This window comes from Castor canadensis, chromosome 11 (assembly GCF_047511655.1).
Source record: "Castor canadensis chromosome 11, mCasCan1.hap1v2, whole genome shotgun sequence".
Taxonomy (NCBI): domain Eukaryota; kingdom Metazoa; phylum Chordata; class Mammalia; order Rodentia; family Castoridae; genus Castor; species Castor canadensis.
Genome location: NC_133396.1, coordinates 67,341,295 through 67,368,934, shown reverse-complemented (window position 1 = coordinate 67,368,934; position 27,640 = coordinate 67,341,295). Strand labels below are relative to the sequence as shown.

The 27,640-nt window shown below is 38.0% G+C and overlaps 1 long non-coding RNA gene across 2 annotated transcripts in view; it reads left to right on the top strand.

The window, feature by feature from the left end:
- LOC141414073 (uncharacterized) overlaps positions 1 to 27,295 on the top strand; it is a 94,086-nt gene extending 66,791 nt beyond the window's left edge. For both annotated transcript variants that reach the window (XR_012439170.1, XR_012439171.1), the window contains exons 5-8: positions 5,948 to 6,021; positions 6,281 to 6,485; positions 7,951 to 8,039; positions 27,231 to 27,295. This is a non-coding gene — a long non-coding RNA (uncharacterized lncRNA). The remainder of the gene's footprint in view (positions 1 to 5,947; positions 6,022 to 6,280; positions 6,486 to 7,950; positions 8,040 to 27,230) is intronic.
- The last annotated feature ends 345 nt before the right edge of the window (positions 27,296 to 27,640 follow it).

The window sequence follows — 27,640 nt, the reverse complement described above, 5'->3', positions numbered from 1 at the left end:
GCTTGATTAGTGATGAAGCTGCCAACCAAAGGTGTCTGCTTTTAGGGCTTGACACAGATACAAATCAAACAATATTTGCATGCAATTTCCTAAATTTCATCATGATGCAAAGATTTGATATTGTTTTCTACATCATGTCTGAGACTAAAGGTTAGAAATTATATTCAAGAACAAAAATAAGTATTTTTTAAAAATTTGAAAATCCAGTAAGTTTAGAGCCTTCACTGGTCTCTCATTTTCATTAACTTTCTGGATAAAAAAAAAATCTACATACAGTGGTTTTTAAACTTAGCAGAATCATGAACTTGTTTAGAAGTTGCAAACCATGACTTGTCTGCTGGAAAGTCTCCTATCATAAAATCACACATTCAGACATGTCTTTGCACAGACTTCCAGGAGGTTCTCAGATCTCCATGTGGCTCGGTGGGACTGAAAAGGACCCTGGATCTCAGGGTAAAAGCTGTGCCAAACAGCTGCTCTCAGATATCCTAAGGTTGTTTGTCTTAAGTTCCAAAACCTAAAACAGTGAACTAATAAAGTTTGAAAACAAGCAAACGAATAAGAAACATAGTCAACTGGACAATTTATCTAGAAATATTTAATCTAAATCATGGATGATAGTTACTGAATTAATTCAACCACCTTGGGAAGGGATGTTGTTAAGTTCTCACCTTTATCCAGTCCATGGCACACATGGAACACATGGCTGGACACATTTGAGTCCATCCTCCTCTCCTACTCAATCAACTTTCTTACACATAGCTATATTTTATGTATGCATATAGTGCTTTCTCTCATTGTGTTTTCTTTTTTGGTTTTTATGCCATTTCTACCTTATACAGGCTTTCTAGTTGAAACCTAACTGATGAAACCAGACAAGTATGATATGATACTGCTAGAATCCATTTACACAACAAAACATAAAGATGTAAACATTGGACACAGAATACTCCTTTGAAGTGCTCAAGATAAGGGTTGGGCATGGTAGGACATGGTTGTAATTCCAGCTATGTGGGAGAATATATGATTTTTGGTCTTCTGGGCCTGGCTAACCTCACTCAGGATGATGTTCTCCAGTTCCATCCATTTACCTGCAAATGATAAGATTTCATTTTTCTTCATGGCTGAGTAAAATTCCACTGTGTATAAATACCACATTTTTTTGATCCATTTGTCAGTAGTGGGGCATCTTGGCTGTTTCCATAATTTGGCTATCATGAATAGTGCTACAATAAACATGGGTGTGCAGGTGCCTCTGGAGTAATCTGTGTTGCATTCCTTTGGGTATATCCCCAGGAGTGGGATTGCTGGATCACATGGCAGATCTATGTTTAGATTTTTAAGAAGCCTCCAAATTTTTTTCCAGAGTGGTTGCACTAGTTTGCATTCCCACCAGCGGTGTAAAAGAGTTCCTTTTTCCCCACATCCTCGCCAACACTTGTTGTTGGTGTTTTTGATGATGGTTATTCTAACGGGGGTGAGGTGTAATCTGCTCCATTTCTTCTTAAGCACATAGTGGAAAGCTGGACAGGCTAACAGGCCTTTGCCACTTTTTTTTTAAACTATACTATTTTGTCACCCAGGAGATATTTACTTGTGTGGGTGAAATCCTTCCACTCTCCATTCTTAATGTTTCCCAAGGATGCTGCTGCCTGTGCCTCAGAATGGCTGTTAGAGGGCTTGAAAGGTGTTGTCCAGTTGACAAGCTGTCCTCAGCAACTGCCTGAAGGAGAGCTCTAAATTCCCCAATGAAAGCCCAAAAGCAAGGCAGACACTTGATCATCTCCCTCTGCAGCTTTCATCAGGCCCTAGTTTCTCATCCTTTTTCTCAAGTTGTTAAGTGTTTTAATTTGAGATTTTCCTTAAACAGGTCTTGGTTTCCTTTAGGTCCTGGAACTTAACTAGAATTTAGTTAAATTGAATTGTCTGTGATCATGTGAAAAAGAAGTCTGAATTAGAGCATGTTCTTTCAAGTTGGACAGATTCCGGTTCAATTTCTATCCTGCTTTTTGCAATACAGGAGACACAGTTACTTAACATTTGATACTCAATTTCCTCATCTGTGAAAAGCCACATCCAGGTTTCTGTGATTACTACATGAGATAATGCACAGAGAGCACAAGGCACGATCCTGGCACAAGTGACCTTCCCTGAGGAGCGTTGCTAAATTAGAGTCTTCTGGCTACATTGTAGACAAGATCAGCACATGGGTCCTGGTTGGCAAAGATATTTGAGCTTAAAATGCAGAGATTCTTGGAATCCTTCTAATGCCCAAGTATGCACCACTGTACCTAAAAAAGACTAGCCTTAGGGCAATTTAAGTCATCTTACATCTGAGAAATAGATAAGGGGATAGGGAAAAATTCTTCACGAAGGGCAAGAAGATCTTTACTTCATTATTGTTTCCTACATGTAGTGCCTGTGGTGCTTAGTGATGAGTGTAGGAACAGAAAATTTTGACTATCCCTAACGTCATAGGTGGGGTTTAATATCAAGTGAATTGAACCCAAAGGAATGATTAATTTCATCACCAATTAACATCTTCTGAGCACCCTGTGGTTTGATTTACACGTAAAAAGTAAATTGGAGTCCTCATTAAAATAACTCCAATCAAAGAGTATTTTTACCTCAATTAAGGGAGCATTTTTGTGCCTGTGATTAATCTAGTATTAAAAGATGAGATGAGAAGGACTTCACACACTTTTCCTAATTTAATCCATTTCTTTGTTACACTGTTTTAGTTACTTTGAAAATTCTGGCTTGATCCTGGAAGAGCATTAATAATTAGTTAATGAATATTTACCTAGTTGCACACACTTACAGACTAGTGCTCATGATAGGAAGGAATGATTAACAAACTTACAATTTAGGGTCCTGTTTATACATATGATATCAAAGAACATAATTTTGTTTGTTGATAACATATTTGGACTTTCTCCAATCTTGTTTTTAGAATAAAATCCCAATATTAATAAACCCTTCAGATATTGTTATTGGTAATCAAGGTAACAGATGTGCTTACTTGTAGGATAAAATAGTTTTGATGGTAGAAAATGCCTTCATTCATTTTTTAAGAACAAATACAAATTAAAAATAAGAAGCTTAATTCTCCCTACTGAAATTAAGGGAAGAGATTTCCCTTCCCACCTTCTTAGAGCATCCACTTTAGAAAGTAAGTACTCTCTACTATTGTAATGCATTTAAGTGCATGTGTTAGCTCCATTAAGCTATCTCAGACTAGATTGGCCTTTGACAGCTTTGGGATGCTCGAATGTCTTTCTCAAGCACATGGGAGCCGTCTCCTAGGAAGGATAGCATCCTTATCTCCCACTTCCTGGGAGGGGAACCTGACTCCAGGTAGCAAATTGTGTCAGTTTGCAAAAGTATCTTCTGTCATAAAGAGATGAGAAACTTGAATTTTCCTCTAAATAAAGTCAATGAGATAACATAGATGATCACCCAATTATCAGGCCACTTTTAGGTGAACTCTGCATGGCAGATGATATAGTCAGGTCTTCCTACCTGAGGACTGGTTACTGGTTGTCCTGGAAATACCTCTGGATGTGTTGTGTCTTGCATGGCTATATGTAAGAATGAGATTTCTTCCTGTTCTTATGGACTGTGGATCTCTTAGTGGATTTCCTATGTCATATTCTGGCTTAATATTAGTCAACAGTAATATTCTCTATCCCCTTTGTGAGAGGATTTCTGGGTTGGGAGAAGATTTCTGTTTCTCCAACAATTCAACAAGTATTTCTTAGCTGCATAGTACTCGTGGGTACTCTGTCAGATATAGATCAATTAGTAACCAACATAGGCAAAATCCTTGCCTTATACAGCTTATAGTCTAGTGATATCTTTTCTAAAACTCAGCTATTTCATTGCATGATGTTATTCCCTAATGTATATATCATGAGATGAAAATTTGCTTTAGCTTTCATTATCTGAGAGATTGAAATCTGCCACCTTTTCCTCATGTTTTTGGTATGTGGCCAAAGTTATCAAAGAACTCAAATTCAGTAGCTGTCTAAATGACCCTTGCCATCTCATCCTGGGATTAGGAAGTGCAGTAGCTCCTATATATGGTTTCTGGTAGCATGGAATGATAGAATTTGACTGGTTTATAATTTTCAGTACTACTTAGCACTCATAGTTTATACAGATCAAAGTTGTTATTTTTTTTCTTGCAAGTTTTTGTTATTCTTAGAAATTGAAAACCTACAATGTGTTCTGAAGGTGCTGCAAATAAAAGGAATCAGGACAAAAACTTCATGAAATTTGAAAAAATTCAAAGCCACGTATAGAACTGCCACCAAAAGAGCAACAGTGCTTACAAGAGCTCTCATCAATCCATTCAAAAACACAACAAAAATGTTTTCAAGTGAATATTGACTGCATTCTGAGAAAACAAACCAGACACCTAAAAACTTCAGGAATTTAGGAAAATCTGGAATATACACAGCTCTCATAATATCTGCTGCCACCCTTAGCAATTGATTAAGAATGAATTTAGATTTTAAAAATTACCTTTCTGGCATGTTCTTCCCTTGTGCAGTGTGAGAAGATGTTGTTGTGCATTTCTGACATTTTTCTTCTAAGTGTTCTCAAGTTCTTTGAAAGTGGTTTCAAATTTACCTGATCAATGGTTTTGCATGATCTTTGTATACATGCCTGTATTTAATGAAAAATAGAAAGCAAATCTTGAGGTATACTCTGGAAGACCATCTCGTGAATCATTTTATTTATTTATTTATTTTTTTTTCATTTTTCTTTTATTATTCATATGTGCATACAAGGCTTGGTTCATTTCTCCCCCCTGCCCCCACCCCCTCCCTTACCACCCACTCCGCCCCCTCCCTCTCCCCCCCTCAATACCCAGCAGAAACTATTTTGCCCTTATCTCTAATTTTGTTGTAGAGAGAGTATAAGCAATAATAGGAAGGAACAAGGGGTTTTTCTGGTTGAGATAAGGATAGCTATACAGGGCATTGACTCACATTGATTTCCTGTGCGTGGGTGGTACCTTCTAGGTTAATTCTTTTTGATCTAACCTTTTCTCTAGTACCTGGTCCCCTTTTCCTATTGGCCTCAGTTGCTTTAAGGTGTCTGCTTTAGTTTCTCTGCATTAAGGGCAACAAATGCTAGCTAGTTTTTTAGGTGTCTTACCTATCCTCACCCCTCCCTTGTGTGCTCTCGCTTTTATCATGTGCTCATAGTCCAATCCCCTTGTTGTGTTTGCCCTTGATCTAATGTCCACATATGAGGGAGAACATACGATTTTTGGTCTTTTGAGCCAGGCTAACCTCACTCAGAATGATGTTCTCCAATTCCATCCATTTACCAGCGAATGATAACATTTCGTTCTTCTTCATGGCTGCATAAAATTCCATTGTGTATAGATACCACATTTTCTTAATCCATTCATCAGTGCTGGGGCATCTTGGCTGTTTCCATAACTTGGCTATTGTGAATAGCCAATTCTAGTTTTACCAATGAGCTAGTGGTATTTTTAGAGGACTGTTGAAACTAGGTTGTATACTGGCCTATATCATATGTTTACATTTCAAGTGAAATTTGTCAGTATGCAATTTCTCTATCTTTTCATTTTATTTTCTGTAAAGTAAAGATCAAATTTTACTTTATTTCTGCCCACATCATATGAAAATCAGCTTAACATCCCAAAGGAATTCTGTCGATAATCTCTTTGGCAGGTTGATAGTATAAAAGGAATGTCGGTAAACAGTAATTACAGTGCAGAATATAACAAGCATTTCACATCCACAATGTTTTCTTCCTTTAGCATTATTCAGAAGTACATGATATTATTACCTTCTCTGTAGAGAGGGAGACAGGGTGTCTATGTGACCTGACTAGTTAGTATGGACATGGTAGAAACAAAACCCAAACCTGTACTCACTGTAGAAATTGTGTGCGCTCTTTTCGACAGAATTCTCTTTAAAGAAGAAAAGAAAGCACTTGTAGAGATGAACAGCCATACTGATCACCAGCCATAAAGACATAGTAAGTTAACCACTTTGGTCCAAAGAAAACCCTTAAATGATGTTAATGAGGTTATAAGAAATAAGAAGAAATGGATGAATGCACAGGTGCAGGTTAAGTTATAAAAGGGTGTAAAGGATGTTTTACATTCTTTCAGCTGCTTCTGAATAATCACACAAGACTGATTATTGAAAATGAGAAGTACTAGGGAGACTTGATTTTAATTGTGTTTAAGCCTATCCATCCTACAACACAAACTGACTCTTGACTTCCATCATAGCTCTGCTTTCATCCTGGATACAATGTGAACATTTCTCCCTCCTCCACCTGTGAAGGCTCTCCCACCATCACAGCATCTCAGGCTGCCAGGATCCTGGGAACCATCTTGTTCTGGCTTTCTGCCTGGGCTTCAATGTGGCATGCTACAGGATGTGTGACGAGTGCAGTGTCAGCTCAAGATCTCCTTTGCTTCATTCCCACATGTGGTGAATTATCAGTGTCTTTTCGTTCTCCAAATATTACAACTAGAGTTTCTACCCATTAATGTAAAATTTTAATATAAACAAATTTAATTTTCGCAATGCGAAAGTAGTGCTTAATGTGTCACACTGTGGTACCCAAATGTGCCTGTGTTTTCGTAAGTACATGCCTTCCCTTTGCTTCAAACATCAGTGCTCAGGAGCTTTGGGCTGATACTTAGAATTTAAACTGAATTACCTGGTACTGAGGACCTTGTGGCAATCCATTGCCCAGGTGGCTTCTTTGTATACTTGTAGCTAAAAAGAGTCCTGTTTGTATTCTAGATACTATATGGCTAGGATATGAACCATAAAAGTTACTCAAGTTTTAATATAGAGGGACCCCATGGACATTCTCAACCCAGTTACTTTCCTTTAATGTCAATATTTAGGTCTGATTACCTGTGCACTGTGCTTATAAGCCATTGTAGGATGAATTTCAGAAATATTTTGCCGAATTCATATTTTTAATTTTGATGACTAAATACAAAAGAGAAGCTTCTTTACCATCTCCTATAAATTGAGAGATGAACTGTGACCAAGGTTAGCCAAAAATTTATTATCGAACAGTGTCTTACGTAGAAGACTAAAACTTCTTTGAAGGAGTCGGATCATCTCGTATCTGACTGTAAATATTTACATTTCCATCTCAATTACTTGTTCACTTTCTCTGGTTGGTTGGCTATATTATATCTTCCCTTCCAGTATCTTTTCTCTCTTTGTCCCTTCTTTTCTTCACTCTATTATTATCCATTGCTGGATTCAATACACACAATCCAACACCTTCTAAATAGCAGCTATTGTGTACCAGGGAGGCCCTGCTCTGGGTGTATTCCAGCAAGTATATGAGTTTATCATCTAAGGAATTCTTTATACAAAGAAATACTTTCCTTATATATAGGAATCTTTCATTCAACAATTGTTTAGAATCATTGGTAGATTCCAGGCAATTTGCTTGGTTCTAGATTCTTTCTCTTTTTCCCTTTACATACTTATAGATTTTTCCAGAAAGGAAGAAGGCCCACCCACCCACCCACTTACACATTTCAGGCATATATTCAGCCCACCTACACTTAAGGATATTTATGAGATCATTTTATTATTGACTCTCTGAAAGTTATAATGTAAGCAATTTGTAATCAGGCACACTAAAAGCAGCTAAATGTTAAGTTCCTCAACATAAGAAATATGTTAATATTACCCAACATTAAAGAATAAAATTTTCCTTAAATGCATAAGCTTCCATATCTTCTTATCTTGCAGTTTTGTCTGAGCTTTCTCTAAAAATTGTCCAAATATTTGGTTGTTTTCCTTTAGATCATTTTCAATACTGGACTTATTCTTCTCAGAATTTGTTAATAGACTTCCAGCCATTGTTCAGTGTGATGGTCCTTGTGATGTCCACTCAGTATTTCTGTCGTTCTGCTTTCAGGGGACATGTATGGATGTACTTCTTGGTGATCTTAAGGTCAGGTGGGGCCTGGTGACCAATTCTTGCCCACAGTATGCTCAGTGGAAAAGGTGAGTATTGCTTTTATTTTTCAATTTTTAATTTTTTAATTCAGAAAAAATATGTTATTCCAGGATCAACTCAGGAATATAAGATCCTTCATATATCCTGGGATACATGTTTTAAATTTTTATTATCATTATGCTGTGTGTGGGTACATTATGGCATTTATGAAAGTTCTTACAATATATCAAATATATCATTCTTGGATTCACCCCCTCCACCATTCCCCTTTATCTCCCCCCAACAATTCCTGGCAGAGTTCCAAGAGCTATATTTTTCCATTTACATATACATGTGCACAGTATTACTTTTAGAAGAGTATTTGATTGCCAAGGCATGGTCTTCCAAAACTGTCTTTCCCTTTATCACAGCAACAATGATATCTAAGATGCTTGTTGCTCTGACAACACTAAACCTGGAATGAGGAGACACAGAGCATATCTCCTTATATGCTGGTAATGGACTTGAGAGATGAGAGGAAAACATCCACCAACCTATGGAGGCTTCTGTTTACCTTAGTGCAACTTTATTCATCTCAAGGTTGCAAGAATTCATCATCCTAGCATAAGGTTTTGGACCTGGAAATGAAAGTCTGGCATGTGTACAGGCAAATAAACAGTTTCTGTCCTGTTCTTATAATCATAAATAAAACTTGGATTTCGTATCTTTAGGTTTCCAACTTAGAATGTCAAGGTCATTCAGAGTGTCTCCTAAGATTCCATCAAACTTTGTTTTCTTATAAAGTAGAAAACACTGGAAGTGATTTTGGGGGCTAATGAATCTTGGCAGGATTTCTGTAACATCTTAAACTTTAATTGTATTTCAGTTATTTAATGGCACTTTATAAGGCCAGATTTGAGGCTATTTTTCACTCCATGTATTGCCAAGTCAGAGGATGTTTGAACCAAAACATTTAGCTTGGTAACATAAATCAGAAATAGTCACTGAGAGCAACCCTTCAAAATTTCAGAAGAAAACTCTATATTAATATTTTCTGACTTATTTGTCTGTTAAGCCCATGGTGATATTGTGATGTAGGAAATGTAGATTTTCTCTTAATCTCCTATTCCTGACCCAGTTTCTGAAAGTGCTGGAATTTCCTGAGTGATAGGCGTGAGAAGACCACTTTCATAATAAGCTCTTTGCAACCACACTGGAGGTCATGAAAAGGTGAAGCCCCTGATAGCTACAGAATAAAGGCTGGTTGCCAGGGGAACCAACCATGAGATGAGAGGTTTGGGACATCAGCCTTGCCCCTCCCCCCAAGTCCAGGAAGGGAAAAGGGATGAAAATTAAGGTAATCACAATGGTCAATAATTTATCCTCTTTGTAAGCCATGAGTAAAGTTGGCCAGGGGCTAAAAAAAGACCAGCCTTCTTTCAGACACAGTGGTAGTTAGTTATTAGAAAAAGTATGTAGTATATGGGCAGAAGGAAATGGAAACCCTTTGAATATAGTGAGTGACTGGGCTGTTGGATGGTACCTCATCTATTGTAAAGCTCTTATGGCATCCCATTTGCTTGGTCTAGTAGCATGGTTAAAGTGCATTAGAGATGTTACACCAGCCAAGGGTCATTAGGAGAAGGCATGCATTAGGTAGTTGAAAGACAGATTCTACAGTCTCCTGTGGAGAGATGATTCTATGTGTCCAAAATTTAGAGGAAACTGTGGTTGGGTTACAAGGGTGGATGGACACAGGTATGTCCACCTGCCCGTCCCCAAATACCCCATCAGAATTCCCCTATGTACGAGTAGAACATTGAAATACTTTCTGCAAAGTGGGTATGGTGAAATAGTAGGATGAGTTGCTCACTAGAACAGTTTGTGAATATATTTTCAAGCAGTGATTTCCCTGACAGTTTCTAAATTGCTTTAGGTTCTCTTCCATTTATTTCTAGCTGTTAGATGTTTACTGATGAATAGTACTGACTATAATTTGTCTTAAGAGTCCTAACGCTAAAAAGAACACAGGCTCTGGAGTTTTCCAATCACTGGTTTGGTAATCTGGGACAAGTCATTGAAACATTCTAATTTGAATATTTTTGCCTAGAAAATGGGAATAACCATCTGCTTATTTTTAATAACTTTATGAAATGCTCCCTATATAGGATACAACAATATTATAGCAAGGATACAAAGAATAGTTTCTTTGTAGATAAATAAAGAGCAATTTAAAAATGTATTATAAGCAGAACATGGTCAAATTCTTTGACCTTTTAGAAATTTACATTTCAGTCATTTATGTATTTACTAACAAATACTAGATGAAGTGTACTTTGTGCCAGAAATGTTTTTAATCTTAGGGAGACTAAAATTGTATGTTGGATGTGGTGGTACATGCCTGAATCTTGGTACTTAGAAGACTGATATAGAAGGATCATAAGTTTCAGGCCAGCCTGGGCTATATAAGGAGACCTTTTCTCAAAAAAAGGTAAAAGACACATTTTCTCATGTAAAATGCACAAACAAGGCACTAATTGGCTCGTGTGAGAGTCACTTCATTAAGAGAGTTTGACAGAGTATGGGGGCCAGAAACCTCAGCAACTCCTAAAATGCAAGTACAGAGGAGTCATTCTGATTAAAGCTATAGCTTAGGCAGAGACTGTAGCCACAGCTGCTGTGCCTAATGGAGCTGTATTTGCATTTCAGAAATCAACACCTGAGGCCATATTGAAATTATTCTGCCAGAGGTTACTGTAGGAATTTGAACTTTGGGAGATAATTTACACTAATAATTTTTCCATCACTTTATCCATGGGGAAGATTCACTTAATAGCAAATTAACTAATATTATTTATATGTTAATATAAATAATTGCTATAGTTTGGATCTGAAAGGTCCCCTAAAGACCCGTGTATTTATTAAAAGCTTGCTCCCAAGGTGGTGCTATTGCGATTAAGGAACCTTTGGGAGGTAAGGGTTTGTAGGTGATCTTATATTACTGGGCTATGCTGACATGTCCTCATGGGTATTTTGGGAACTCAGTCCCTTCCTCTTTTCTTTTCCCTTCCTGACCAGAAGTTGTGCAGTTTTGTTCCACCATACTCCCTGGCACTGCCACCTGGCATTTGCACCAGAAGCCTAAAGACCCAGGTCTGCCCAGGTGTGAACTAGAACTTCCAAATCTGTGAGACAAAATAAACCTTGTCTTTTTTATAAGTTTATCATCTCAGGTATTTTGTTATGATGATACAAGCTGACTGACACAGCCATCTAAACATATGTTTGCACTATTAACTACTCAAGAAATAAAGTCCGAAAATTTGAGTTGGGAAGAGTCACAATAAATAAATGTTCCATTGATATAGTGTTACGGGTGAGTGGCCTAAGAAGACCCAAGTTCTTGTGTCACCTGAAGAGAGAACTGGACAGAGAAATAAATTACAAAACAGTAGCAAAACTTTATTGAAAGAAAAGGAAAGAAAGAGTAAGAGAAGTTGTTAACAGCAATAATGAAGTCTCTGACCAGAAGATTTTCAGATTCCTTGTGACCCACATGGAAGAATCCAGGCAGGACACGTGGGAGTGATGGAGTTTGTGAGAAGTTAGGGAAGAGAATTACAAAAGGGCATGGTGGAACCAGGTGGAAGCTGGAAGCAGAGAGACTGTCTCTTTCCCTGGTGCTTTTAAAACTTATGTTAACCTATGGGAAGAGAAGAGCCTGATGATTTCTAACCACCAATAATTTATGAGTGGGGTAGGGCATGGGTGGTCCCTGGGCTGAGTCACATTTGCAATTGAAAAGAAGACTCAAAGAAAGAGAAAAATGTTCAACCTAAAACACAATATGAAGTCATATATGTTCTAAGAGTCCTGAACTTTCTTTAATTCTAGCCTGCCTCCAAAGCACTGCAAGAGAAGTAGTGGGCTCTGCCAGGTGGCACAGAGCATTAATTTCTTTGTATAAGCCCAATTTATAAATTATAAGGTGGGAAAAATCTGGGCAGTCTTTATGAAGGGGCTAAGGTGGCTGGCAGGTTTATTTAACACAGCCTTATCACATAACATAGGATATTCTGCACATGTGCTTGTACTGATTTTAAGGTGTTTAATTGCATGTCTGAGATGTGGCTGATATTCATAAAGCATTAAGTTAAGGACTTGGTCTGAGAGGTCAAATTGTGGCAAGTCTCCTCCCCCTCACATTTTTTTTTTTTAAGCAGGCAAGCCAGTCCCAGAGGCTCCTCTTTGGATATTAACTTGCAGAGATATTTATGACCGCCAGGGCATTTACAATTCAGAGCAGATTTATTGCTTTAGAGATGGTTCAGGGCCATGCTTGGGGAGTAGGAGATCTGCTTGTTTAAGAGAACAGAGTCCTATGGCAAGTTATTTTTTGTTGCTAACCTGCCTCAATAGAGATTAGGCAAGCAGTTAGAAAACCTGATGGCTGAGAATGATGGCTTGTATGTTGATAATAAAAATCACATTCTGGTCCACTGACATTTAACAGAATGACTCATGACCTGACCTTAAGCGTCCAGAGCCTGAAGAAAAATGAAAAGTCCCTGTCTGACCATCAAAAGCCCAAAACTCCCTCACTAGACATGTGGGAGGAGTTAATGATGCATAATCCAGTCTTCAGGAGTCAATGACACATACCCCAGTTCTCGTGGAGTGACCACCCCTATGTCTGTGGACCCTCAGCACAACTGTCTCTTGAGCCCACCCACCCTCTTCCTTTGAGAGAGTAGAGTACTTTCACTTTATTTTTGCTTTGCATTAATAAACCTGGTCCCACTCTCTCTGCCTGTCTTTAAATTCTTCCTCTTATGGGACTAAGAACCTTCTGGACTCTAAAACCAGTGACCCAGATCTGGTAACAACATCAAACCTCAAGTGGATAATGTCTTAAAAATGATTTTAATTGAAGTGAGCCTTTTCTCTCTCCTCTTACTACTGAACTTAACTGGGCCTAACTGGGGGAGATGGGAGATGCAGAAAGGACAAAGGATAGACAAATAGACATGCATAAAGTTGGGGTCAGGTGTACTGGGCACTTGGATGGAGACGCACAGCAGCCTTATTGCTTCTTTTCTTTATTATCCTCTTCATTTACTTTTCTTCTTTTCTCTTATCTTTATTCTTTAAGGCCTTGCTTCTAAAGTCTTTCTTTTCTGTTCTTTAAAGTCTCTTTCTTTAGACTCGCTCTGTCCCATGTTTTATTTAGTGTAGCTTTTCTAAAGCCTATGTATAAAGTTCTTGGTGCAGAAAGCTGTGCTGGTGGAGACACAACAGCCAGCAGCAGCATTAGCCAATCAAAATCTCCCATCAAAAAGCCTCACATCCTCCTTCAACCAGTCTTTTATATCCAGTGGTAAACAAGGAGGTGGAGCAACAGTTCTCAGGAAGGGGTGTGACATTGTAACAAGAGAAACCTGCTTCTCTGACCCTAAACAACTTAGGAAAAGCAGCTGTGCTGCTTCTTGCACTCTTCTGAGGCTGGGGCCATGCCAACCTCAGCCTGCAGATTATTGGGCACAGCTATGCTTGTGCCAAATTCTCATAGGCTTCTCATAATCCACTCCCCACACTTAATAATGGTTTTCAGTATTCACCTTAAGTGGTGTCTAGGCAGGATGTCCAGATGCACTGTGAAGTTCTAGGGCAGCTAGCCAGAGGTTGCTTGCATGAGGACACCTAGGGACAAAATCTTCAAGGAATGCTGTTGCTAAAACTGATGTGGCTTTCCTAGTTGCCAGCACTGCTCCTAGCACTTTCAGTGTGTTAACTTACAATAACTTCCTAAGGTGGATACCATCATAATCCCCATTTTAAAGATGGGAAAACTGAGGTTTGGGAAAGTTAAATGAGTTGTTTCAAGTCACACAACTAATGAATGGGGCAAAGACTGCACCCTAGCAGTTTGCCATTAGAATTTTGCATTTAACCACCACACTACTTAAGGTCTGGTAGACACCTGAAGGCATCTATCAAAAGAATACTGGGTAAATTGCCAGGGACAGAATTGAAAGGACTTGGGTACTGGGAGAAGTAGAAAGAAATGAGGGTGGGAAGGACACTGTCTAGGTTTATGCCATGACTTTAGCCTCATCCTCAAGGAAGTGCTAATAACAACTTCTCACCACCCCCATCACCAAAAATGCACTGTACAGTTTCTTTCATTTCCCTCCCCTAAGATTGCAAATGTTTGTGGGGGGTGGGCGGGATTAAACCCAAGTCTCATACATGCATGGAAAGCTCTCTACCACTGAGCTCCACCCTCAGTCCAAACTTCACACCCTCAAGTCCTTTTGCTAGGGGAAAGGCCTGCAGCTTTGTTGCTGTTTTGTATGTGTGATTGTTTGTTAGCCAGAAAGGAGTGGGCAATGTCCAAACCTTCAAAATCCATGCAGGTACCTGCAGCAACAGCAGATGTTGGAGACAAGCCCAGTGTGAGTGGAAGAAGGTCATGTGACTATTCCATCCAAGGGATTGCCTGACCATCTAGTCAATGGTAGCAACTTTTCTGGCTCTGTTCCCTATCTCCAAAACCCACTATGAGACACAGATGAAGTGGATAAGGTAGTGGCAGTCCAGGCAAGCTTCCAGTCTAAATAGATCTTCCACATGGTTACATCAAACTCAAATATTTCCTCCAGAAGCTTTCCAAAAGGACCTCCATTTTCAGCATTTCTAAGTGGAATATCATTTTTCCTCACCTGTGTTTATTTATGGTTACTATTATATATCTCCAAGCAACATAAACCAAATGCATCATAATCTTTTAGAAATTTGATAGAAAATACATAATCGGTTGGCCTATTTCTATTCTAATTCAATTAACTTTCTAAAAATAATTTTAGAGAGGTTGCTGAAATCCCAACTTCAAGTTTTCAAAGTGACAGATAAAGATTTATTGTATTGATTTACCTTATACTTGGTGGATGGCCCTGCATCCTCAGTGCTAAAGAGATAATATAATAAGTTCTTCCCTGTATTTTTTTTGTTCCTTTCTCCAGCCTTAGAAGGCTATTCTTCCCCATTTTATGACCATCTCCTTCCATCTATCTATGATCAAATTTCAATTTGAGTGTTACTTCTTCAATTTAGTATTGTATGACCTCTTTCTTCTTTCCCAACACCCTAGTAACAAGCACAGTTAATGCCAGTGACTTATGCTACCATAACACTGGTCATTTCTCAAATACAGTGCAGCACTCCCAGGAATACGAAGCAGTGAGTCAGATGGCAGCCAAAACGTAGAATACCTTTCTCAAGTCAATTTTACTTGAAGATTTAGAAAATATTTTTAAACTTTAAAAATTTGTATGTATCCATACTTAATATATATTCATAGAATCCCGCTTTTTCCATGTTACTTTAATTGGGTGTGAATACATGCTCAAATGTGGAGTAGGATGCAAATATGGCCACACATTCTTTCATTCTCCCTAGCCACATCCTTCCTAGAGTATTCATCTAGTCCTTGAGTTCCCTGGTAGTTGCAACATGTGATGCTGCAGAAATTTGGACAGTGTTGTTTATTGGCTTGCTCCTCCTAGAACACTGCCACTATGTCAGAAAGTTCAGGCTAGATTGTTGGAGAACAAAAGTTCCAGAAGAACTGGGGCCCCCTCGTCTAAGAAAGAATTCCAAAGTCTGTGAGCTAAAGAAATAGGCCATTGTTGTTTGGAGAAGTGACTGGAAAGCTTGGTACTTTGAGGTTCTCAGACAACCCAGTGTTACTGTTCTTCTCACCTGTGCTCCTGTACAGTACCAGACACCCTGGGCCATTTTTACATGAAGCTGTCACTATTGTACAGATGTTTTTGAATCAACCATGTGGAATTTTAACAATAATCACAAGAATGTTTACAATGTGCCAGGATCAGTATATAAAACACAATTGAACCAGTACATTAAAAATGGCTTGAGGCTTCCCTCAAAATCAGTTTCGGATGCACTTTGCAGAGTCAAGCAACAGAAAAGGAGGAAAAGGTGTCAGAGTTGTGAATAGTAATTTTAAGCTATTTTAAGAACCCCAATGTAGTAACAAGGTGTAAAAGGTACCCTTGATACACAACTGGGTGGATAACAAATGTAACCTAGTTATTCACGTTCTATTTTAATGAGCACATATACATAATGAACTGGCCTACTTCTGGTCCCTCCTGTTATGAATTGCTTGTGTGTGTTTAATAAAGTGGTCAAAAAGATAAATTTTATAAAGGAATAACGTGTTAAGTAGCTGTAAGTGTATTGTAGATAAACTGAAGCACATTGGGAAGTGACTCAAGTTATATACAACAGTAACCACTTAAACAGGACAGTGGAAGCTATCGGTCCTGGGGACAGACAATGAAGGGGTGCATTTTCTGCAGAGAATTTAAAAGTAATCACAAAACCGCTATAATTAGGTCTTCTTTTAATTATCACCACATGTTCCACAGTTGTAGGTAATTTCAGTGATAATGTATATACTCTCCCACACAGGTACTCATAGCGCCCCGGCTCCCTTTCCAACCCCCTCCTGGCTGAGTGCTGCCTCCTAGGGAGAATATAGTTCCCAGGATTTATGGACTCACGGTTTCATTAGTTTTCAGCATGAGAAACATTACAATAAAAGGAAAAACCTTGAATAAGGTGAATTTGTTCATTGTTAACCATGAGAATTAGAGATAACTCACAAAGTGATGATGCTCACAAAAATCCTGAAAGCAGTTGCTATTTATAGGCACATATGTAGGTGTGCCCAGATTTAAGAAATATTCTGACATTGAGGCAGAGAAAGGAATTTCCTGGTTCAGCATCAACCCTCTTTAGTTTTTCTGTGAATAATAGACTCAGTGTAACAATGTTTTTTGTCTATGAACCCAAAAGACAACTTTTTTCAATAGCAAGTTATTTAAAATAATGTATATATGTCTATTTAATTAAAATATGTCACAAATAGACCCCCCAAATGCACATGAATTTCAAAGATAAAATATGGAATGTCAAATTATTTCTTTTATTTTTTCTCTTTTCAAGACAGAGTCTCAAGCCTCAGAGTCTATAACCCAGGCTGGCCTCACTTCTCAATCCGCTTGCCTCAGCCTCCCAAGTACTGGAATTAGAGGCATGCACCACCATGCCGAACAATAATTTTATCCTTTACAGAGGGTTACTTTAACCTGCATGCCTATACTTACCTACAGATAACAGATATTTTGATGAAAAATTTAGAAGGTGTATTCCCACCATAGAATTTATCCTATTGTCATATAATTATTTGCCTGTGGGTATCTCTTACATGTGAATTACTTCAAAGATACTGTGTCTGCCTTTGTATAGCTAGCACCCAGCACAGAGTTGTGTTGAGTCCACCACCAGTGATTGTAAGGGCTCCATTCTTACCTACCAGCCCTGCTCAAGATAACTGTGGTCAGTCAAGTTTAGTGCACATGACTCTCTCTCTGCTATACATTGTTGTATGTATATGTGTGTGTATATGTATATATATACATCCAAATATATATGCTTATACATACATAAAAATATATATTGTTTCAAATATATGTTCCATTTTGGTACGAAAATACATACATACAAACAGAAATACACAGAACTACATACTAGACCCCAAAAATAAAGACTTCATTGGGTGCAAGCCACTAGTACATTGTTTAGATTTTCTTCTTTATGGTACTTTTGATATAGGTAACACCTGATTAAATCAAACTGTCTGATATGATTACTAGATGTGAGGAGGCTGCCTGTGGATTATTTCCTCAACACATGCTCCCGATCTTTTAGTGGTATTTCTGGTACTCAGGATGCTGAAAAGTCCACCAGTGCCCCTTCAGTGGTCCACTGGTCGCAAACACTCCAGTGAGACATGGCATTGAGGGAAATGTCCATCCAGTGGGCATGCGCTGTGCTGGGGACAGTGTAAAATGGAAGCAACAGCTTCCTGGTTTGTCAGCTTTCCTATTTTGTAACACCAGCAGAATAAATCTAGAGACTGTGAGTGTTGCTGAATGTCAGCCTAAAAGCCTGTTCCTCCAGCTTTTTCCATGATGCTGTAAACCTCCTATTAATTTGCACCACATTCCTTTCCATGTAGACTAGCTCAGGAGGATTTTTTTCTTTGCAATTCAACTATGACCATAAGAGCTTAATTGAGTGTGTGTGTGTGTGTGTGTGTGTGTGTGTGCTTGTATATGTGTGTTGATTGAGGGTAACTCTGTTGTGAAATCAAGTTATCAAACTAATGCAAAATAGCAACCCAGTATAATATCTGGAGATGAGACCTCAAATATCCTCTTTAACAGCAGCTCAATGCGAAAGCAAATGTTCAAAGCTCATGAGCATATGGACTGACAGTCCAACTTATGTGCAAAAGTCTATTAGTTAAGAATGTATATTTTCCAAGGTCATTTTAAAATTCACATCTAAAATCTGGTTTCATTTGGGTCATTTGCCCGAAGCAAATTAGAAGAGAATGTGGACATTAAAGAAGAGCAGAACAACAACAGGATGTGCTATCTGACTTCCTGACAGTGAAGAATGAGCCAGGAAATGAAGAGCAAATGTAAGAACAAAGCAAGTTCAGTAATCTGTCCATTAGTGCAGGACAGGAAGAACACTCTGTACCTCCAAGCCCATAGACATCGCCAGCATGCAATATAGTGCCGCCACCAAATCCAGGGGAGACATTTTAAATTATCTTACCTTTCTTCTCTTCAAAAATAGGGAAGGCTGGTATCTAGCACCTGTGTATTTTACTTTCCGAAGAAGCCAGCAATATGCTCCCTAAATTTGGGTAGAAGTTGGTATAGGGACCCAGAGGAAGTCTACTTTGTGTGCAAGCCTCCCATGTTTTCTCCATGGCTTGCCATGTTCCACAGCCCACACAGGTGAAATCTCGCCTAGGGTACTCCTGTGAGGCCACTAAGCTCCTGCTAAGCTGTTCTGTATACCACTCTGGTTCTGCATTTTTGCCTGTTGCCTTGCCCTTGTCATCTAGGCAGTGGCATAAGGGAACATGAGAAATAGAAGGAAAAAAGCATTGTGGAGAATCTGGACCATTCCATTTGACCTTCTTACTTTGAGGCCTGGTTATTCTTTACAGAAGGACAGAAATACAACTTGACAATCAGGTTTCTTTGGAGGGAAAAGGAGGAGAGTTTGGGGAACGAGAGATAGGATGTTTTGGGTTTCATATGGTTTTGATTCCAGCATTTTGTTATGGAGGAAAAATGACTTAAAATTTTTATTGCTTTATTTCAGTCAGAAGAGCTGTTTGTGTCCAACTTGTTTTCCTAGTGGCAAAGTTTAAATAATGGCCCTTCGGTAGACAGGAGTAAAACACCACCTTGAGAAAGACCTAGAGTAGGGATTTTGTAGAATTCTCTGGGAACACAAAAGAAACATATGGATTACATACCATTAAAAGAGATAAGGTTTGAGAGAAACCTCTAGAATTTCTCCAATCAGGTCTTCTAGAAATCTACCCATGAGAAATAGCAGTGGAAGCTTTGTGTTCTCCATGCTTTAAACAATCTTTCAGGTCAACCATAGCTTCATCAGAAAGTAATCTAAATGATTTTTCCAGAAGTTGTCTCTGGACACTATGGCAGCATGTCACAATGGGAAGATCAAGGAAATGGAAGTTAATGGGAACATCATCATGACAGTGCCTACAGCTAAACACTAGGAGCCATTTCTCCCAGTGCGCACAAAGCCACTGCTCTCACCTACACCATAGGCTTCAGTTAGAAATTCCCCTACATTTGATTCACAAATCCATAGAAGCTTCACTCCAAAATGTAACACTGAATTTCTGTTCTTATAAATGGAAAAGACTGCAAACTCAAACTCATGGGAGGAAGTGGAAGTGAAAGTGCATTTACAATCTAAAAATATTGATTGTGAATAAGTAACGGCCAGCTCCTACTGACGTTATCCAAAAGATGACATGAACTTTTCTCTTTGTTACAACCCCTTATGTCTCCTCAGTATACTGTGGCCTATACAATGCATGGTCCTTACCACTATCATTTTGTCTGCTTCTTTCCTCTTGGGTCAGTGGTGCATCAGCACAGCTATGTAAGTTACTAACAACATTTGTTCCAGAGAACAAGCAAGTGGGAGGTCCTTGGTCTTCTTATCTAACAGCAGAATCACTGTCATAGCATATCTCTCCCTTTCCTGAAGGGACACACTTTAAACTTAACACGAATTCTGCAAAATTAATTGCTGCTGTTTGCCGATTCTCTTCCATGTCAAAACAATGAACTTGGGGATCACTGGAGAACTCAGGGAACTTGTTAAGTGTTCAAAGTATAGGACTGTCTCAGGAAAACATCTTCAACATTACAGCAACAGCTGGGTCAGCAGGGCATCCACGGGGGGGCATCCCAGGGTGGGATGTTAGAGGACATACAGAGTAAAGAAAGCAGGAGGCAGCATAGTGCAATTAGTCAGAGTTAAAGAGAGTGAAGAGGCCATCAGGGATTGTATGTGGGGGATTGATCAAAGAAGTAAATATGTTAAGGATAATGGGAGTGAAGTTTCTTCCTGTGGAGAAGGGACTTATACAAAATGGGAGAAAACAAGAATTCATTCTGTAATGTTAGGTTGAAACTGGAGGTATTGATGTGAGCTCATTTTTTCATATGTAGAAATAGTTACAGATATAAATGTGTATGTGCACATGCAAACATATCTTAGCTCTGTCTCCTGAGATAGCCAGAGTGAAGCAACACTCAAAATTAATAAGCACCAGCAGAAAGCAATGTTTACTTCTAAACACCATTCTGCTTACAAGATCCAGGGATCTTTGAATTATGGAATAACAGTAGAGGCAGGAAAAGTACAACATGAGTTAGGTCATCTTGTTATTGAAACATCTGGCAGTTCTTGAATGGGGGTTGTTAATTTCCTGACATTGATGATAGTATTGTGGTTGTATAAGGATGCTCTTAGTTTTAAGAAATATACATTTTATTACATAGAATGAAGGCCAACATGTTGGCAACTTACTCTCGAATGGTTCAGGGACAAAAGTTTCTTCATACTGCTTCATACTGTATCTCCTCCTTTTCTGTAAGTTTTAGATTATTTCAAACTAAAATAAGTAAAAGTGTGGGAATCATAGACTATGCTGACTGCAATCTTCAGTGTGTTCTGCTTTCTTTCATTCTTATGAATGGAAGTCTGTGGGAACAATAGATGTTCTTGCAAGAAAAGAACTTGCAAGGAAAGTTTTTAAATGAACAGTTCATTAATTTTGTTTGACAATCATTGAATTATACCATGTTCAGAAATGATAATATTTAGAATGAGAAGGATGTAACTATAGCCAAATACTCAGCAAAGACATTGATGGCCTATTTTCCAAAGTCCTCATTTTTTAGTTTTGTTCCTACTGATTAGATTTCTTTAGAAGCTCTGTTAAGAAATAAAGATAAAAATCCAAACTTCACAAGTGACTATCTGTGGAAGAAGAGTTAGGAAAGAATTTCTGTCTGTGTACAGGAATTCCAGTGGTTTGAACAGAGATGGAAAAGGGTGACATAATGAGGAGGGGTTTTTGAAGGTTCAGGGCAGTGAACATGGTGTGCATTTCTGCCTTGTTGCCTGCCACAGTGACAAGAGCAGGATTTGTATGAGGTAGTGCCTTATGTTATAGGACCTGGATTTGTGGTCAAGTCAGAACACTTCTTCATGATTAAGAAATTCTTCCTTGCCTCTTTAAATAGTTGCAGACCGTAGTGTTTCTACTTCATCTCTAGATACAACCTAAGGGAATTGTTTAATCACATGCTCCCATGTGTTCATGGAGAACAGCTGTGTCTTAAGAGGAGCAGGCAGCAGGTGTGACCTGATAGGCTTTTAGGATTAGCATTCTGGCAGGTAGGAAAGCTACCCACAGCAGTCACACGTTTCTCCAATAGCAAAGCAAGCCAGGAACTTGCCTGTGAAACAAGGGACAGGTAATTATAACACCTAGGACTGAAGTATTTGTTGTAAAAAACTCAATGTCATTGTAAACCTCTAGTTAGACAAAGAAGAAGGAAGAAAGGAAGGAAGGGAAGGAGAGGGAAGAAGGAAGGAAGAAAAGGAAAGAGAGAGGGAGGGATAGAGAGAGAGAGGAAGGAAATTCTAGTATCATGAAGGAGAAAGAGAAGATATTGCTTTAGATATTACAGAAAGTAGATGATACGTAAACACTGAGAACAACTTCATGCCAGTAAATTTGGTATTGACAAATAGCTCTAAACTAGGGATTCTCACCCATGGCAATATTGACATTTTGGAGAAAATAATTCTGTTGTATGTTAGGGGTGACCTGTGAGCTACAAAACATGTAGCAGAATTTGTGGTCTCTACCCACTAGATACCAGCTGTAGCTACCTGGTTATTGACCTAAATGTCTCCAGACATGGCACATGTGCCCTGGGGGCAGAATTAATCCTTTTTGAGAATTACTGCCCTAAATTTGTTGAAGGAATTCTTTAAACAAAGCATAGATAAAATCCTTGCATAAGAAAACTTTAGGTCCAGACTCACTAGGGAGTTCTATCAAATATTTAAATAAGAAATAGTATTATCAAACTCTAACTCTTTCAATTAACTCACTCACTAACTCATTTGATACGGTTGTCATTACCCTGTTGCCCAAAGGTTAGGAATGCACCACAAGAAAAGGAAACCACTGGTTGAAACCTCTTCTAAAAAGAGAAGCCAAAATTCTTAAAAAATTTTTCAAAATTATTATGCAATAAATGGAAAAACACATAATCAACAAGTAGAGTTTGTTTCATGAGAGCAAGCATGGTTTAACGTTAGAAGATCAAACCTTGATTTTCTAATGTTTTCAAGCAATTGATCATATTAATATACTAAGAAGATTAATGGACTAAGAAGAAAAACTAAGCAATTATCTCTAAGCAATTATCTCTATGGATACAGAAAACTTGTTTGACAAAATCCAGCTACCAGTCATGAAAGAAACTCTCAGCAAATCAAGAGTCAAAGGGAATTTCCTTACCCTAGTAAAAGACATCTTGAAAAGCAAAACAAAGAACAAAAATCTAAAGCCATCATTGTGTACATTCAGATAGAAAAACTGAATGATTTGCATCTAGGATAAAGCACAAGGGCAGAAGAAGAAGTAAAAGGCATGTGTTCTTTTCTTTTTGCTGAAAACATAATTGTGAATGTAGAAAACCTTGAAGAATCAATGAAAAAGCTAACAGACACAAGTGAAGTAGCAAAATCATAAGATAGAAGATCGTGTAGAAAACTCAATCATATTTCTATGTATAGGAGTAAACATCTCAAAAATTAAATTTAAATAATACTGTTTGCAAAACTTACAATATAAAATATGGATTAAATAAAAAAACATGTCAAATTATAGAGTATTGCTAAGAGAATTTAAGAAAGATATAATACCCCAGGTGATATATGATGTTCACAGAGGAATAATAAATAAGAATACCAAATCTTTCAAAACCTAATCATAGTTAGATCTCAGCAGGCTATTGTAGAAACTGACAAGCTGCTTCAAAATTTATACAGCTTTGTAAATGACCTAAAGTAGACAAAGACAACTTTGGAAATTATAAAAAAATTAGATGATTTCACTATCTGATTTCAGAATTCATCAAAAAGCTACAGTAAATAAAACAGTTTAGTGCTGGTATAAAGAGAGACACAGTGGAACAGATGGAAGATTCTTCCAATATTATGTTGTAAAATAAGGTAGCTTCTAGCCTTATGTGACTATTCAAATGTAAATTTAAATAAATTAAATGTGAATAAAATTAAGCTTTTAGTTCTTGCTGTGCTTTAGGTAGACACATCTCATCAGACAACACAGAAAGAGCATATATTCATCATTGCCTAAAGTTCTTTGCACAGTGCTAGTCTAAAAGACTGATTTTTTTTTTTTTTTTTGATAGTACTGGGGTTTAAACTTAGGGCCTTGAGCTTGCCAGGCAAATGCTTTACTACTTCAGCCATACTCTTAGCCCTTTTAGTTTTAGTTATTTTTCCTATAAGGTCTTGAGCTTTTTGCCTGGGGCCTCAAAAAGTGATACTCCTATCTCTTCTTCCCGTGGAGCTGGGATTACAGTTGGTTTCATAATTCCTGTCCTCTCTTCTAGCTATTTTTTATTTCATTTTAGTTTTAGTGCTACTGGAGTTTGAACACAGAGCTTGAGCCATGCCTCCAGGCCTTTTTTGCTCTGGTTATTTTGGAGATAGGATCTTGCTTTTTGCCCTGGTTGGCCTAGAACTTCAATTCTCCTGATATCAGTCTCTTGCATAGCCTGGGATAATTGGTTCACGTTACTATGCCCAGCTATTGGTTGAGAGAGGATCTCATGAGCTTTTTTCCCTGCCTAGCCTTGAACCATTATCTTCCCAACTAGCTAGGATTGTAAGCAAGTGAGCAACCAGTGCTCAGCTTTTCTAGTTATTTTGAAATATGTCATACATTGTTGTGGACTATAGTTACTCTACTAAGCTAAAGAATACCAGAACAAATTCCTCCCACTTAACAGTGTTTTAGTGTCCTTTATATAACCTGTTGTTATCCCCTTTCCTCCTACCCTTCCCAGTATCTAGTGAACACTATTCTGCTCTCCTCTTTCAGGAGAACAATATTCTGTTTCCACAAATGAGGGAGAATGTGAAATACTTGTCTTTCTAAACCTGGCTTGGATTGATTTTGACAAAGATGCTAAGACAACTCAGTGGAAAGAAAGAATAGGATTTCAGCAGCTGGTCCTGGAATAATTGCACATTTGTATGCAAATATGTAAGAAATGTTTACCCATATCTCACACCATAAACATTTACTCCACCTAGCTATGTGTGAAGCACACATGGGAGCATTGTGGTTTGAGGACAGCCTGGGCAAAAGTGTTAAGGAGACCCTGTCTCAAAAACAAACTAGGCATGGTAGCTTGTGGCTATAATCTCAGCTATAAGGGAGATAAAGGTAGGAGGATAATGTTCTAAGACCAGCCTGGGCAGAAAGTATGAGAACCCATATGAAAAATAATTCAAAGCAAAAGGGGCATAGGGGCATGGCTAAAGTGTTAGAACATTTGCCTAGCAAGCACAAGGCCCTAATTTCAAACTCTAGTTCCTCCAAAAAATGAAGACAAAAAGCAACATTTACTCCAAACAAATCATAGATATACACATAAAGGCTAAAGTTATAAAACTTCTAGATGAGAAAAATCTTCATGATCTTGGCAAAAATTCCCTAATAGGATGAAAAATCTATGATCAACTTAGAAATGATTGACTAGATTTCAAAATTTGAAATTTCTCCTCTTCAAAAGTTACTATTAAGAAAAGGTAAAGGAAATCTATATACTGGAGAAAATTTTTTCAGTACACATATCTGGGCCAGGCACAGTAGCCTCACATCTGAAATCCCAGCTACTTGAAGGGTGAAGATCTGGAGGATTACAGTTTGAGGCCATCACAGGCAAAAAGTTAGCAAGATCCCATCCCTGCCCATAAGTTGGGTGGTGGTATACGTCAGTGATCTCAGCTACTTTGAAGGCCTAAGTTGAAGGATCATGATTTGAGCATGGCCCAGGGAAAAATGTGAGACTCTATCTGAAAAATAACTAAAGCAAAAAAGAGCTAAGCGTGGCTTAGGGGTTATAGCACCTGCTTGGCAATTGCAAGGCCCTGAGTACAAACTTCATTAACCAACAAATTCAAAAACAAAACCAAAAAAACCTCTCACATATCTGACAGAGTTTTGTATCAAGACAATGTAAAGAATGTCTACAATTCAGTGAGTGACCAAATCAATAAAAATGGGGAAAAGCTGAACATATACTTTACGAAAGAATACATACAATTGACCAAGAAGAGCATGAAAAGATCAGGAAAGAAAACAAATAAAAACCATGATGACCTAGGAAGTTTTGTCTCAAAAGGTGCTATTTGAGTTGAAATATATGTAATGTAAAAAAAGGTAATCACACTCTAATTTGAGAATAAAAAATTCCATATGATAGGACAACAAAAGCCCCAAGAAAGGGGTAAATTGAGAAGACAATGAGAAATGAGAAAAATAAAAATTTGTAGTTAGTTGTCTTTCCTTAAATGGAAATAGAGAAATGCCTGTAGCTAAAGGGACAGAGGAGTTGAAGAGACATTTGTTTCTACAGTTATTAGTATTTGAACGTGGCTGTGACTGTGCCAAAAAGAAGGGAGAAATGACCAAACAAAAGAGAAAATTTAAAAACTGCAAGAAGAAAGAAGGATGGAATTATGGCAGAAGTGTGTGTGTCAACTCTTTACCCTTAGCAAAGATGCGTTTGCATTGCAGGGAGAGAAGGCAGAGCTGGCCACAGAATGAGGGAGACTGTTGACCTATAACAGCATCTGTTTTTCCCAATGAATTACTGACAGTGGGCTCAAAAATGAGTATTAGTGATTGGAAGATAAGAAAGAAGTTGCACTAGGCTTCTGAAAGGGTGAGAAAGTGAAGTTATTGGAGAATGGAATGGAAAAAAAATACCCATTTGTGATTTACAGTAAGAAGAAAAAGAAGGGTTACCTGATTATCTCCAGCAACCTTATGGTACTTGGGCACAAGTGTGTGCTGGTTGAGCTCATCCAAGTTTGGAGTTTTGCCAGGTGGACAAGCTTGCAGGAGAGAAAGGAACTGAAGGTATTTGCAAGGAAAGAGTTACAATGCTGAACTGTGAAATCTAAGGGGGTTTTGCAGAAGCTACTAACTCTTCAATAAAACCCACGCCGTCATCTTTTATTCCCAAATGCTCAACTGGATCTGGAGTGACTAATTATTCCAGTCTATCTGTGATAGAGGAGTTTCCTGGATGAAGGGATTTCAGTGCTGAAACAAAAGAAGGTGGTAATGTTTGCGCAAACACAATTCATGCACTTCCAGGGAGCTAAATCCTCCTGTTTTCTACAATTCCAGATCAAGCAGCAGGGGTCCTCTGACTTAATCCTGAGTTGTCAAGATCTTGGAAGACCTTTTAGAGTTGAATTACAAACTTCACCTGGGAAAGCTGCAGTCTATCTAGAGAGATCTGAGTCCTCAGGTCTAGTGGAGCTACAGGGTAATACCCTAACTCCCTAGCCCACCGACTTAACAAACATTTATATGCACTTTGGCATGGTGCCTTGCAATAAATACCCAATAAATGTTTGTTATTTGTTTTTAGTTATGCATCTTTGGAACACATTTTCTCTTTTGTCAACAGCTAATAATATCTACAATGAATGTACCCACTTCTACTTCAAGGACTGTGAATCTATGCCAAGGCAAGTTGTTACTATTGTCATTGTTATTATAATACTTTATTATTGTTATTAAACTCTTCTGCAGCCAGGACCTAAGAAAAATTTCATTTTAGCAGCTGTTCTAATTCTATGCATTCAAATAATTACAAGGCCAATTTACAAATATTAAATGTCAAAGCAATGGTAATAAAGAATTTGAATTTACTTCTTCACAAGAAACATTGATTAATTCCATTCCAAATCTAAGAATGCAGAAAACTAGTTGAGAATATTAAGTGAAAAAAGATCATAGGCTTCTTATGCTCTCCAATGCATTTTTTGGCAAATACTTGTAAATTATCTCACAGTGCAATAAAAACATGTATATTGA